We start from the raw sequence: 16,134 nt of genomic DNA, 5'->3' as shown, positions 1-16,134 counted from the left end.
CTAATCCTACTTCTTTATCACATATGCTTCTCTCATCCTCCTTTAAACCCTTTTCAATAAAAGCAGTAACCTTCTCCATCTCCAAATTGGAAATGTCTTCTTTTGTATATAGCTCTTGATAAAAGCTGCTAGCCGCCTCCAAAATCTCCCCACTTTCATGAATGATCTTCTCCCCAACCTTCAACTCCTCAATTAACGATAATCTCTGTTGCAGCTTCTCTTGCTCTAGAAAATATCTAGTGCATCTTTCACCCTCCAATGCATCCCTAGCCTTTGCACGGAGAATGGCCCCCTTGCATTTTTCAGCTTGCAATAATTCCCACTCTTCCTTTAGCACCTGGAACTTAGTCTCAGCTCCCTTATCCCCTCCGTCAACTGCTTTACAGACATCCGTAAACCTTTTGTTTATATTCTCTTCTCCATGCCGGTTAGCTGCCACCCTCTTTTTCCCATAACGTACCGAAAAAACTTTTACCTCATATTTGAAATTATCCCACCAAACTCATCTTTCTTTCAAGAACAAAGGTTCCTTCTAAGCATCCTTTATTATATTTATAATCCCTTCTTTATAAGCAATTTCTTTCAGGTATTAATTGTTTAAAATCCATACCCCTGAACCGATCTTAACTCTGCTGTTCCTAATTCTAAGAACCAAAGCCGAGTGATCACTAAAAAATACTTTTTTATAATAAATCTCCATCACCTCCGAACTTAACCCTTCCCGCATTAACACAAAATCTATTCGGCTCTGTTTTAAAACATCACCCACCCAACCTGCTCTGGAGAACTCCCTTTTTATGGGGTTCCGGTCCCTCCATAAGTCTCTCAAATTTAAATTTGCCATCATTTTTATAATCATCCCTCTGGAGTTATCATCCTTAAAGGTCATCTGGGCTGAAATGTCCATCCAAGATAAAAATACATTAAAATCCCCCACTATACAAGGATTTTCCACCTCTGCCACTTCAGTGAATAACCCCCAAAAAAACTCGCGACGCTTGCAATGGTCGTTCGGTGCACAGATATTAAAAAGATCACAATTAAATCCCTCCAATTTTACCCTTAGCCGTAAAAATCTCCCCTCAGTGTCCTTGTCCATCAAGGCAACGTTCTCTTCTATGGACGGACTCACCAAAACAGCCACCCCTCTACGGTTATTGTTTGCACAACTTGCAAACACCTCTCCCTTCCAAACCTTCTGAGCTCTTTCTAGAATATCCTCATCCCAAAAGGTTTCTTGCAGACACAAGTCCGTGCCTTTAAAACCCTGCAACAACTGCTGCAATTTCTTCTCACCCCTCAGTCCGTTCACATTGATCGAGACCAATGTAATCATGGCTCCAAAGAAGGAAGTATGCCTGATAATCTCCCCATCATTTAATCTCTGGCTCTTCCCTCCTCTCATGCTCCTTCTCAAATTTTCGGGCAGCTGTTGCTTTTTCCTGAAGCCTCCGGCTCTTTTTCCCCTCCTGTTTGACCCCTCCCTGCTGTTTCAGCCTCTTCCTTGCCTTAAGTTTGGACCCAGGAGTTGCCCTTTCTCCCTCCTTCTGCCCCTCACTAACCTTTCCCTTTCCACATGATGCCACCCCACCCCTGACTTCCATGTCTCTGTCCCCCTCTACTTCCTCACACTCAAGCTATTCTGCAACCCCCTGTGCCTGCTCCCCGTCAGATACTTCATCTCCCATAGTCTTCCTGCTATCGCAGTTTCTCCCACTGTGCCGCCCCCTTCGACCACGTCTCTACCTCTGACCCTTGCACCTTGTTCCCTCACTCCATGGGACAATGGCGCACCTAAATTGTTCCCTTCTGACGTCTCTACCTCACCGATCCCATTCTGCTGTCCCTTTAAGGCTCCTGCCTCTTGCACCCTCTCCCCGCCCTGCCCCCTCCCGCTCACCAAAATATCCGACTCCCCACCTCTCCCCGGAGCACCCACATCTAGGGTTGCAAAATTCTGGGAATTTTTAAAAGAGGAAACTTTCCATGGGAATTTTCAGGAATTTAGAGTTTTTTTGCACACTGATGGTCAGAGACAAAAACCCTTATATTATCTTTGTCGTCAAAATAGACATACTGTTCTGTACAAATAAAAACAGGCTTTCAAAACTTTATTTCGGTTATAATTTTGAACTTTATTGAACCCCCACAAAAAAGACCCCTCTAAAATAAAATAAGAGCGTCAGCTTATTTAGCCTGTAATTTGTCCTTATTTTGTCCCTTTGAGTCTTCTACTCATGAGTCTTCTGAATCTTCTACTCCTCATTGCTCCTCCTGATTCTCTGACTCTGACGTGTCCATTTCCTCCTCTGTGTCAGTGTCTAGCTGTGTGGTGGACACTTCTGTATCTGGCTCAATAAGTTGTAGGTTCGCCCGGATAGCCACCAGTTTCTCCATTCTCTTGTTAGTCAGCCTGTTGCGCACCTTTGTATGCGTCTTCCCAAAAAGTGACCAGTTTCGTTCAGAGGCCGCTGATGAAGGTGGGATTTGGAGTATCACCGATGCAATAGGTGACAGGGCCTCAGATGCACAAAGTCCCTTCCACCAGGTATGTGCACTGATATGCTTGCATGATTCCCATATCCCATCCCCATTCCAAAGACCTTGCTTGGTAGAGAACTTTGCCAGACTTCCCAGAACTTTGCCCACATCCAGATTGAGAGGGTAGAAATCACACTGTAAGCGCTGTTGATCTGTTCTCCAGAAAGTATTGGTCTCCCAACATGCTTTGGGTCCAGCATGTATGCTGCAGCATGAATCGGCTTGACACAAAAATCTTGACGCGTCTGTATGAATTGAACAATTGCCTTCTCCTCTGCTTTGAGCAGCAGGGATGTGGGTAGGGCAATGCTGATTTGTTCTTTTAAATCAGTAAAAAGCCTGAGAACATCTGACAAGACAGCGTCATCTCCTTCAATCTGAGCAATTGCAGATGCTACTGGTGAGAGTAGTTTAAGGCTGCTAACCACTCTCTCCCAAAACACATCATCCAGCAGTATTTTCTTGATGGTGGTTTCCATATCCCCAGACTGGGATATTGCCATTTCTTGCAGTGACTCCTTACCCTCCAGAAGGCTGTTGTACATTATGACAACACCACCCCATCTAGTGTTGTTGGGCAGCTTCAGTGTGGTGTTCTTGTTCTTTGTCATTTGCTTGGAGTTGTAGGTTGCTGCAACTACCTGTTTTCCCCTGACATACTTAACAACTTGCTTGGCTCTCTTGTACAGTGCTTCCATGGTTCTCAAACCCATGATGTCCTTGAGGAGCAGGTTAAGCCCATGAGCTGCGCACCCAATAGACGTAATATGAGGGTAGGCCTCCTCCACTTGAGCCCAAGCAGCCTTCATATTCGCAGCATTGTCAGTAACTACTGCAAAGACCTTCTGTGATCCAAGATCATTGATGACCGCTTTCAGCTCATCAGCAATGTATGTGTCTGTTGTCCTTCGTGTCTGTGCTCTTGAAGAACACTGGGAGAGGAGTGGAGATGATGTAGTTTATGATGCCCTCCCCTCGTACATTTGACCACCCATCTGAGATAACTGCACCACAGTCTGCCATCGCTATCGTTTCTTTGAGCTTTCCTTGGACTCTTATACTCAGCCTCCAGCAAATAAGTAGACAAAGCATGTCTGGTGGGAGGACAGTATGCAGGGCGAATAACATTGAAAAATCTCTTCCAGTACACATTGGCTGTGAGCATGAGGGGTGAGCCTGTTGCATATACAGCTCGAGCAAGGCACTCATCTGCATTCTTCTGGCTATGGTTATCCATTGTATCAAAGAACCTTCCAAGTGGGCCAGGAGTTGCTGATGATAAGGAGCCTGATGCTGAATGAGAACCATCATCTTCTTGAATAGAAGCAGAGGAACTCTGGGCTGACTGCTGTGAGCTTTGAGTGAAGTTGTTGCATTTGGATAAATGCTGCTGCATCTTTGTGGCATTCTTTACATATGGCTTTCTACAGTGTTTGCACATGTACCCAGTCGTTCCATCTTTAATGCCTGGGGTAAAATGCTTCCGCACATCCGACGGTAAACGTGGCATTGTTCTATGCAGAGAAATAAAGGGCATTCATCTCTGTGTCGAACTGCGGTCGATCAGCACGATTGCAACAGGGTGAGTACATTTTTGCTGATGCTCCATGTGATGGAAGCATGACCTGTACACACACGACACTACATCACCAATAGTGTATTATTTTGTATATTTTAAATTGAAGGACAACAGAGTTCAACAAGTAACTGGTTTATTTGGTATAAAGTCTGATTTACTTACTGCATCATCACAACATCAGCAGAAAACAAAATGACTTCCCTCAGGACCCCTAACCTGGATCTTAAAAAAACTATAGCAGTCTTACAGATGCCTGCAGGCCAATCACAATTCGATATGCAAATATTACAAATAGAGGGAGCTAATCGCTCATCCACTCAATCAGGACACATTTGTTCACAGTCACACACAAAACTTGTAATTATTAAAACAAGCCAAGTAAGAAGATAAACATATATTGATTAAGAAATTCCTTAATAATTAAGATTCCATCTCTGTTAGTAATTTTAAGAGAGGACCTGTGGAAAAAAAAATACAAAAAAAACAATATTATGCTAGCATGTGCTTTTTTGGGCAAAATTCCCAAAATGCCCAAGCTAAACTTCCCGTGGAAAATTTCCGGAAATTTACCGGAAACTTTCCACGCCTTTGCAACCCTACCCACATCCACCACACACCCCGCTCCTGCCTCCTCTCCCCCCGCAGACACCAGACTCCCCGGGGGGAGCCGAACTGCACTAAGGCTCGAGTCTGCACTCGACCCTTGCTGCCCGCTGCTGTCTTTGTTCCCCTCCATAGCACTCGCCGTGTTTTCCGCTATCTCCATCTCGATCTCCACTCCGCCAACCTCTGCCTCTTCCTGTGCTCCTTTTTCCTTCATTTTACCGGCTGTGTCCACCGACTGCACCGCACCTCCGGCCGTTCCACACTCCTCTCCTGCTCCTTCTCCCATCTCATCACTCATTTCGCTCCCTTCTGCCACACACTCACAGCAGGTGGGGCCTTTACGACACACCCCACAGCTCTCCGCCTTGCAGCTCCGCGCGATATGACCCGACTAACCGCAATTGTAATACAAATCAGGACAGTTTCATACGAGATGGTCATGTCCCAGACAATAGTAACACACCTTTACTTGGTTATCGTGCAGCACACGAAAGTACTGTACTCCTTCCAGTGTCTCAAACTTCATACTGTAAGGCAAAGACCTCACCCCCTCTGGGAACCGCACCTTTACATACCGGGTTCCGTCTGCTACCCGTGTTCCCAGATAGTACCTCCTCTTTATTTCAGAACAGATTTTAATGTCCCACACTCCAACTTTTTGCTCAGCACTTCATCCTCGATGTACACAGGCAAGTTCAAAAATGAAACCACCACCTCCTCTGAATATAGCAGTCACCTCCAAAAATTTCTCCCCAACTTTCAGACTGAGCAGCAGTTTTTCCACCTCCTCACGGCCACTGACCGTCACCTCAAATCCCACATTTGGTTTTGGTCGGCAGGCAAAACAGCTTCCCTCACCACAGTCCTCATGAACTGCCTGGATTATATCCCAGGCTCGAATCTTATCTTCACATTGCACCACCACCATATTTTCTTTACCAAACCTCCTGAGGTCCCGGCCCAAATCTTTGGGCCTTGATTTTCCCCTTCCCACCACAGTTTCTTCCCTAATAAAATTCCTCTTGGGAATATTGTCCTCTGAGGGGCCCGGCACTCCGGACCCCTCAGCAGCCATCTGGCTGTTTTTTGTGGGTCAAAAAGGCCCTAAAACCTGAAAACAATACCCCAAAACCCACCACCAACTTTTTACAAAACTTCCTCCAACTCCCAGCTGCAATTAGGCAACCAGTCACACCTGGCTCACTCCTAGCCCCTCCCACCTAGAGAGTGCTACCCACTGAGCCCCAGCTGGCACAAGGGAGAGAAGACAAGAAAAGATTAGTGGGTAATGTAAAAGGGAACCCAAAAATCTTTTACAAACATATGAAAAGTAAAAGGATAGTTAAAGGAATCGTGGGGCCGATTAGGGGCCAAATAGGAGCTCATCATACGGAGGCAGAGGGCGTGGCTGAGGTACTGAATGAGTACTTAGCATCTGTCTTCACAAAAGAAGAGGATGAAGTTAATGTCGCAGTAGAGGAGGGGGGAGTAGAGAAATTGGATAAAAATGGATAGAAAGGAGGTGCTAAATAGGTTGTCATCACTCAAAGTTAACAAGTCACCCAGTCCAGGTGGATGCATCCTAGGTTGCAGAGGGAAGCTAGGGTGGAGATAGCAGAAGCTCCGACCACAATCTTTCAATCTCCCTCAGATATATGGGAGTGGTGCCAGAGGACTGGAGGATTGCAAATGTTATACCCTGTTTAAAAAAGGGGAGAGGGATAAACCTGGTAACTACAGGCCAATCAGTCTAATGTCAGTGGTGTAGGTGGGCATCCTTTACCTGGTTTACGGTAATTGACCTGGTCAGGCAGCCTTTGCCACTGCACTGTGGCCAATTCCAATCAGTGGTTTCGAATCGCTAAAACCACCCCCCCTCCAGTTCTGACTGGAGGAACTTATAATTAATGATATATTAAAAAGGGGCAAATGGTCTGGATGCAAGAAAGTCAAATTTTATTGAAACTAAAGAAACTACACCACACGATCAAAGTAATCACAGTAAAATTGCTTAACAGGGGAAGGCAGACGGCAAAAATGAGGGATAAATGGCTACAATGTTAACCGTACAATCTTAGCAACATTTCCCTTAAATTATCACCCCTTTACTTCTCACTAGATTGTCTTGCTAGTGGGTCAAAACCTTGCTCACCTGCAGTCCAAAGAGTAAGAGACAAAAACGGGGGCAGAGGACTTCCTGAGAGTCTTTATACCCTGGGAGTCTTCGTCTACGATGTGGATTAATATTTCCCGATCTTCGGGGGCTGAGGAGATTTTGCGGCCCCTACAGTGGTGGGTGAACGACTAGAGACCATTGTCAAGGACAAAATTAATTCTCACTTGGAGAAGCATGTGTTAATAAGGGGCAGCCAGGATGAATTTGTTAAAGGTAAATCGTGTCTGATTAACCTGATTGAGTTCTCTGATGAAGTAACAGAGGGTTGATGAAGGTAGTGCAGCAGATGTTGTATATATGGACTTTCAAAAGGCATTTGATAAAATACCACATAAGAGACTTACTCTGAAAATAGAAGCAGAGGGAATTAAAGGGCTGATGGTAATTTGGGTATATAATTGGCTAAGGGAGAACAGGCAGTGAGCAGTGCTGAGGGATGTTTTTCTGACTGGAGGGAAGTATGCAGTGGGCTCCCCCAGGGGTCGGGATTAGGACCATTGCTTTTCTTGTTATATATAACTGACCTGGACTTGGGTATAGGTAAACAATTCCAAAGTTTACGGATGATACTATTTACTATGTTGCCAAGTTTTGTGAGTGTAGTAGTAGCAGACTTCAGAAGGACAGAGACAGACTGTGAAATGAGCAGACACAAGGCAGATGAAATTAAATGAGGATAAGTGTGAAGTGATGCACTTTGGGAGAAACAACAGGGAGAGGCCGTATAATCTAAATGGGACTATTTTGAGGGGGTGCAAGAGCAGAGGGACCTGGGGGTCCATATTCACAAGTCTTTGAAAGTGCCACGGCAAGTTGGTGAGGCGGTTCAGAAAGCGTATGGGATACTTGGCTTTGTAAATAGTGCCATTGAATACAAAAACAAGGAAGTTACACTAAACCTTTACAAATCACTAGTTAGGAACATAGGACAGGAGGAGGCCATTCAGCCCCTCGAGCCTGTTCCACCATTCAATGAGATCATGGCTGATCTGCGACCTAACTCCATACACCCGCCTTTGGCCCATATCCCTTAATACTTTTGGTTAACAAAAACCTATCAATCTCAGATTTAAAATTAACAATTGACCGAGCATCAATTGCTGTTTGCGGAAGAGAGTTCCAAACTTCTACCACCCTTTGTGTGTAGAAGTGTTTCCTAATTTCACTCCTGAAAGGTCTGGCTCTAATTTTTAGACTATGCCCCCAGTCCTAGAATCCCCAACCAGCGGAAATAGTTTCTCTCTATCTACCCTATCTGTTCCCCCTTAATATCCTGAAAACTTCGATCAGATGACCCCTTAACTTTCTAAATTCCAGGGAATACAACCCTATTTTGTGTAATCCCTCCTCGTAACTTAACCCTTGAAGTCCGGGTATCATTCTGGTAAACCTACGCTGCACTCCCTCCAAGGCCAATATATCCTTCCTAAGGTGTGATGCCTAGAACTGCTCAGTGCTCCAGGTGTGGTCTAACCAGGGTTTTGTACAGCTGCAGGGTTTTGGCCTCAGCTGGAGTGTTGTGTACAGTTCTGGGCACCACACTTTAGGAAGGATGTCAAGGCCTTGGAGAGGGTGCAGAGGAGGTTGACCAGGATGGTACCAGGGATGAGGGACTTCAGTTATGTGGAGAGACTGGAGAAGCTGGGATTGTTCCCCTTAGAGCAGAGAAGGTTAAGAGGAGACCGAATAGAGGTGTTCAAAATGATGAGGGGATTTGATCGAGCAAGTAGGGAGAAACTGTTCACTCTGGCAAGTGGGTCGGTAACCAAAGGTCATAGATTTAAAATAGTTGCTAAAAGAACTAGAGGGGAAATGAGGAGAATTGTTTTCATACAGAGGGTTATTAAGATCTGGAACGCACCATCTGAAAGGATGCTGGAATCAGGTTCCACAGGAACTTTCAAACAGTAATTGGACGAGTCCTTGAAGAGGACTAGTTTGCAGAGTTCTGGGGATAAAGCTGGGGTGTGGGACTAAATTGGAGAGCTCTTTCAAAGACACAATGGGCCAAATCACCACCTTCTGTGCTGTTAGATTCTATGATCAGTGTGAAGTCGCTGGTGTCTCTTCAGCTCCCCGGAGCTTTTAAAGCTCTTCCCACAGTCGGAACATTTAAAGGGCCTCTCGTCAGTGTGAACTCGCTGATGTGTCAGCAGGTTGGATGACCGAGTGAATCCCTTCCCACACACGGAGCAGGTGAACGGTCTCTCCCCAGTGTGAACTCGCCGATGTGCCAGCAGGTTGGGTGAATGAGCGAATCCCTTCCCACACACAGAGCAGCTGAACGGCCTCTCCCCAGTGTGTAGGTGTTGGTGTAGCTTGAGCTCCCCGGAGCTTTTAAAACTCTTCCCACACTCAGAACATTGAAATGGTCTCTCATCAGTGTGAACTCGCTGGTGTCCCTTCAGATCCCCAGAGCTTTTAAAGCTCTTCCCACAGTCAGAACATTGAAAGGGTCTCTCGTCAGTGTGAACTCGCTGGTGTACCAGCAGGCTGGAGGGCCGAGCGAATCCCTTCCCACACACGGAGCAGGTGAATGGCCCCTCCCCAGTGTGTAGGTGTCGGTGTCTCTTCAAACCCCCGGAGCTTTTAAAGCTCATCCCACAGTCAGAACATTTAAAGGGTCTCTCGTCACTGTGAACTCGCTGGTGTACCAGCAGTTGGGATGACTGAGTGAATCCCTTCCCACACACGGAGCAGGTGAATGGCCTCTCCCCAGTGTGAACTCCCTGATGTACCAGCAGGTGGAATGACTGAATGAATCCCTTCCCACACACGGAGCAGGTGAATGGCCTCTCCCCAGTGTGAACTCGCTGATGTACCATCAGGTTGAATGACTGAATGAATCCCTTCCCACACACGGAGCAGGTGAATGGCCTCTCCCCAGTGTGAACTCGCTGATGTACCATCAGGTGGAATGACTGAATGAATCCCTTCCCACACACGGAGCAGGTGAATGGCCTCTCCCCAGTGTGTAGGTGTTGGTGTCGCTTCAACTCCCCGGAGCTTTTAAAGCTCATCCCACAGTCAGAACATTTAAAGAGTCTCTCGTCACTGTGAACTCGCTGATGTACCAGCAGTTGGGATGAATCAGTGAATCCCTTACCACACACGGAGCAGGTGAACGGCCTCTCCCCAGTGTGTAGGAGCCAGTGTCCCTTCAGCTCCTGGGGGCTTTTAAAGCTCTTCCCACAGTCAGAACATTGAAATGGTCTCTCATCAGTGTGAACAAGCTGGTGTCCCTTCAGATACCGAGCGCTCTTAAAGCTCTTCCCACAGTCAGAACATTGAAATGGTCTCTCATCAGTGTGGACAAGTTGGTGTTGCTTTAGTTCCCAGGGGCTTTTAAAGCTCTTCCCACAGTCAGAACATTGAAATGGTCTCTCCTCAGTGTGAACTCCCTGGTGTGTTTGCAGGTGGGATGAACAAACAAATCCCTTTCCACACACGGAGCAGGTGAACAGACTGTCCCTGGGGTGACTGCGCCATTGAACTTCCAATGCAGACGGGGAGCTGAAGCCCTTCCCGCCGTCCCCACCTTTACCCGGTTTCTCCCTGGTGTGACGGTGCACGTGTCTCACCAGGTCAGGCGATCGGCTGAATCCGCGTCCACACACTGAACACGTGTGCGGTTTGTCTGCGTTGCGATCCCTGCTCTCTCCTTCCATGTGCAAAGGCCGATGATATTCAGGTCCTGATGAATCCAGCGACTCTGTCAGATCTTGACGTGATGTTTGGTCTGAGCTTCCCGCCTGTGACTGCTCCACTTCTATAACCCTGTAAATTGAGATCAGAAAAGGATCAGAGGCAAACTGTTGTTTAATTTTCCCCTTTCCGAACCTAGGGGCAGTGAAGCTGATTTTCAGGCCCCAGCTGCTGCACAGGTTGGTTGAAAGGATCAGCAGTAATGGCGGCTGTAATACCCACAAGCCTCCACGCTCCAGAAAGCGCTCTGTTGACTGAGTCCCGCGCATGTGCTCATGGCCCCCGCGCTCTCCCTCCTGCTCTACAATCGCCCGTCCCGATTGGTCCGCAACACATGCTCAGCACACAAAACCCCGCGGTTGGAACATCGGGCGTGCATGCGGAGCCGCAACATCTGGTACATGTGAGCGGCTCAGGTGGGGGCGAGTCGGTGTTTCGCCTCAGCCGCCAGGGAGGTGCGCATGCGCAGGACGACCCAACATTCTTCCTGTCAGCAATCACTCCCTCGTTTCTTTAATAAAAACAGAAAATGCTGGAAATACTCAGCAGGTCAGGCAGCATCTGTGGAGAGAGAAACAGAGTTAACGTTTCAGGTCGATGACCATTCGTCAGAACTGCTTGCTCTTTAGTGTCAGCCAGTGGCTCAGTGGGCAGCACTCTCGCCTCGGAGTCAGAAAGTTGTGGGTTCATAGTCCCACTCCAGAGACTTGAGCACAAAAATCCAGGCTGACACTCCAGTGCAGTGCTGAGGGAGTGCGGCACTGTCGGAGATGCCGTCTTTCAGATGAGATGTTAAATTGAGGCCCTGTTTGCTCTCTCAGGTGGATGTAAAAGATCCCATGGCATTATTTCAGGAAAGACTTGCATTTATATAGTGCCACCAGATATCCTAAAGTGCTTTACAGCCAATGAAGTACTACAATGAAGTAGTCACTGTTGTAATGTGGGAAAGAGCAGGGGAATTATCCCCAGCGTCCGAGCCAATGTTTATCCCTCAATCAACATAAAAAAATGATAGATTATCTGGTCATTATCACAGTGCTGTTTGTGGGAGCTTGCTGTGCGCTAACTGACTGCCGCATTTCCTACATTACAACAGTGACTACACTTCAAAAGTACTTCATTGGCTGTAAAGTACTTTGGGACGTCCGGTGGTGGTGAAAGGCGCTATATAAATGCAAGTCTTTGTTTTTTCACTGGTCTCACCAGCGAACTCTTCTGGCGGTTGGTTGATTGACAGACGAGAGCCCGCGCATGCACACAGGGAGCGGCGGTTTGGGCCGAGTCCGGCACAGCGACCCCTCCCGGTCACCAATGGTAATGACCGCGCATGCCCAGAGGAGACCAACCCCCCTCCCCCACTCGGAGCTGCGCCTGCGCACTCTGATCCTGCCGGACGGAGTCGGCGCAGGGCCATTCCGGGGAAAGGCCTTGGTGTCGGGTCCAGAGTCGCAATCGGTGACGTGAAGTGAGTTTTCTCCGCTCCGATTGGGTGGAGAATGGCGCGGGGTGGATTGGGAATCGAAATAGAAAAACCTCAGAGTCCGCGAGGCCGCGGACCGAGCGGCGGCACTTGGACGGTGCACGTGACCTCCTCGGGGACACGTCACCCGGGCCCGCGGCCTGATTGACGGCAGATTCCCACCAATAGGGAGCGAGCGGGGCGGGGCTGGAGGAGCGAGCCGGCGGCGGGTCCTCCAACCAATTGGGGAGCCCGAGGGGCGGGACTAGCGGCTCCCAGTGGGCAGGGCTGGAGGAGCGAGCGGGCGGCAGGTCCTCCAGCCAATCGGAGAGCCCGAGGGGCGGGACCAGCGCCGGCTGATTGTCTGATCCGCAGGGCAGTGAGTTTCTCCAGTCCCTTGTTCAGGGCCCGGGGAGGCTGTGGGCCTTCATTCCCCGCATTGGCACAAGGCTCTTTGTCTCAGGCATAGGGCGACGTCGCACTGAAACCTTCCGCACTCCTTTACAAAGATGGCTGCCGTTAACCTGGGCCTGTAAGGGGAAGAAATCCCCACAACTGCAAACACGGGATCTTCAGCTTAATATTCGGGGGCTTGCCTCCTGCACGAGTCGTTTATGAAGCCTCCCCACCCACCTACCAGTCCATTACTCCCCTCCGTCGCGATTTTTACCGGCTGCACCATCGCCCTCCCGGCTTCAGCCCCTCTCCATCTCCAGTAATGCACTGCGCATGCTCAATATACCGGCCCCTTCCGCGCCTGCGCGCTGGGCTCTTGTAGTTTGGGTGCGGCACGTGGTCCACCGCAGGGAATGCTGGGTAAAAGACCAGATTAGTGAATGGAACATGATTTACTGTGATCAGATTGAGGACTGAACCATGTTCATTCTGGTAGTCATGGTTTGTTTCTGCTGATCTTAATAACTCCTGTATCTGCGCTGGAGATTAATATTCTGTTTAAATAGTGAATAAATAAAGCTCGAGGAACAGCACCTCATCTTTCGATTAGGCACTTTACAGCCTTCTGGACTCAACATTGAGTTCAACAATTTCAAACTTTAACCCTCCCATTTTTCATGCTGTATGATTTTGCCATCCCCATTTGTAACATTTTCCAAGACTCGGTTTCACAGCCACATCTCTTTCCTCAGCACCTGTCTCCGGTTCCAACTTATTCCACGTGGATTCCAACTGAACTTCCACCCTTCGTGTTTCAGATCCACCCAGGATAACTTTCCTGCCTCTTACCTTAGTAATATGTTACATCTCCAGCTTTTTCCAGTTCTGATGAAGGGTCCCAGACCTGAAACGTTAACTCTGTTTCTCTCTCCACGGATCCTGCCTGGCCTGCTGAGTATTTCCAGCATTTTCTGTTGTTATTTCAGTGAATAAATAAGCTTTGTTTCAAACACACAGTGTGTCAAATATTTGATTTCTCCATAAGAGAAGACGAATTGATGTTCTTCTGTTCCAGACTGTTTAATTTTTGGGCCTTTTCTTACTCTAGATTATTTCCGTTCTCATCTCGTTCGCCTTCTACCACATCAAACCCCAAGCTTGCTCTGTTTACATAGAAACATAGAAGATAGGAGCAGGAGTAGGCCATTCGGCCCCTCGAGCCTGCTCCGCCATTCAATGAGATCATGGCTGATCATCCAAATTCAGTACCCGGTCCCTGCCTTCTCCCCATATCCCTTGATACCTTTAGCTCTAAGAAATATATCTAACTCCTTCTTGAATATATTTAAAGACTTGGCCTCAACCGCCTTCTGTGGTAGAGAATTCCACAGGTTCACCACTCTCTGGGTGAAGAAATTCTTCCTCATCTCTGTCCTGAATGGCTTACCCCTTATCCTTAGACTATGACCCCTGGTTCTGGACTCTCCGACCATCAGGAACATTCTACCTGCATCTAATTTGTCCAGACCTGTCAGAATTTTATAAGTTTCGATGAGATCCCCGCTCATTCTTCTAAACTCCAGCGAGTATAAGCCCAATCGACCCAATCTCTCCTCATACGTCATTCCTGCCATCCCAGGGATCAGCCTTGTGAATCTTCGCTGAACTCCTTCCATGGCAAGAACATCCTTCCTCAGATAAGGCGACCAAAACTGCACACAGTACTCAAGGTGTGGTCTCACCAAGGCCCTGTACAACTGCAGCAGGACATCCTTGCTCCTGTACTCAAACCCTTTTGCTATGAAGGCCAACATACCATTTGCCTTCTTCACCGCCTGCTGCACCTGCATGCTTACCTTCAGCGACTGGTGCACAAGGACGCCCAGGTCTCGTTGCACTTCCCCTTCTCCCAATCTATTGCCATTCAGATAACAGTCTGCCTTTCTGTTTTTGACACCAAAGTGGATAACCTCGCATTTATCCACGTTATATTGCATCTGCCACGCTTCTGCCCAATCACCCAACCTCTGGGATCTCAGAAAACACCATGAATATACAACTGGTGGATTTGACTGCTGTTTTACAATCATAATTCTCCATTTGTGTGTGTGCCCGTGCATTATAACTATCAATCAGCGGCCTTTCCTTTCCCCACTGTGGAAATGTAAAAGCGATTGTTAATTCAGTACCAGTTTGAGTCTTTGTAAATTTCAGCATGTTGCTGTTTCACGAACGCTGCCACTAGTGTAATAAACACACAACAGCAACAGAGGGGCAAGGAGAATGTATGAGAAATGATTAGTGGTAACATAATAGGGAACACTAATGCCTTTTATAAACATACAAAGCGTGAAAGAATAGTCCAAGGAAAGGTGGGGCCAATTACTGACCAAAAAGGCAATCTTGTGGAAGCAGAGGACATGGCTGAGGTACTAAATTAACACTTTGCCTGCGTATTCACTAAAGGAGAGGATGCTGCCAATCGTACAGTAAAGGAGGAGGTGTTAGAGAAATTGGACAGGATATAAATCGATTAGGACGATGTACTAAATTGGTTGGCAGGGCTCAAAGTAGAAATGTCACCCGCTCTGCCACAATCTTCCAATCCTTAGATATGGGAAAGGTGCCAGAGGACGGGAGGGCTGCAAACGTTACTTCCCTGTTCAAAAAAGGAGAGCGCGATGAACCAAATAACTACAGGCGACTCAGCTTAACATCGGTGTTATTTCCGAAACACAATTAACCGTCACTTGGAAGAACATGGGTTTATTAGCGACAGACAAAATGGATTTTATTTAAAGGCAAATCAAACCTGGCTGACTTGAATGAGCCAATGGATGAAATAGGAGAGGGTTGATGAAGGTAGTGCAGTTGATGTTCTGTTTCTGGACTTTCAGAAGGCCTTTGATAAAGTACCTCATAATAGACTGGTGAACAAAATTGGAGCCAATGATATTAAAGGAGCAGTGGCAGCGTGGATACTAAATTGGTGAAGGGACAGAAAACAGACAGTAGTTGTGAACCGATATTGTTCACACTGGAGGGAAGTTTACAGTGTCCCCAGGGGGCGGGATTAGGACCACTGCTCTTTGATTTATTTCAGTGACATGGACTTAGGTATACAGGGCATAGTTTAAAAGTTTGTCGATGACACGAATCTCGGAAAAGTCGTAAACCGTGAGGAGGATAGCAGAAGACTTCAGGAGGAAATAGAGACACTGGTGAAATGGGCAGACACATGGCAGGTGAAATTTAATGCAGAGAAGTGCGAAATGCTGCATTTTGGAAGGAAGAATGAGGCGATGCAATTTAAACCAACTGGTACAATTTAAAGGGGTTGCAGGAACAGTAAAACTTGGGGGTATAGATACAGAAATCTTTTACGGTGGCAGGACAGGACGATAAGGCTTTTAGAAACGTATATGGGAGCATTGGCTTTATAAAGAGGCACAGGAACATAGGAACAGGAGTAGGCCACTCATTCACTCCAGCTTGTTCCTCCATTCAATTCGATCATGGCTGAGCTGTATCTTAACTCCATCTCCCCGCCTTGGTTCCATATCCCTAAATACCATTGCCTAACACAAATCTATCAATCACAGTTTGTCATTTTCAATTGACCGAGACTCAACAGCTTCTTGAGGGCGAGTGTTCCAGATTTCCACTACA

At 47.3% G+C, this 16,134-nt stretch overlaps 1 long non-coding RNA gene across 1 annotated transcript in view; it reads right to left on the bottom strand.

Moving 5' to 3' along the window:
- Positions 1-2,126: 2,126 nt before the first annotated feature.
- The window catches only part of LOC147090053 (uncharacterized), a 45,339-nt gene continuing 31,331 nt past the window's right edge, over positions 2,127-16,134 (bottom strand). Inside the window, exons 4-5 of the long non-coding RNA XR_015075315.1 lie at positions 10,484-10,679; positions 2,127-4,055 (exon numbers count right to left, since the gene is read on the bottom strand). This is a non-coding gene — a long non-coding RNA (uncharacterized LOC147090053). The remainder of the gene's footprint in view (positions 4,056-10,483; positions 10,680-16,134) is intronic.

The sequence above is a fragment of the Somniosus microcephalus genome, unplaced genomic scaffold, assembly GCF_052327205.1.
Source record: "Somniosus microcephalus isolate GS21.2 unplaced genomic scaffold, FLI_Smic_1.0 unresolved_chr4, whole genome shotgun sequence".
Classification (NCBI taxonomy): Eukaryota; Metazoa; Chordata; class Chondrichthyes; order Squaliformes; family Somniosidae; genus Somniosus; species Somniosus microcephalus.
Note: the sequence above shows the minus strand (reverse complement) of the source record. Positions and strands in the feature narration are given on the sequence as shown.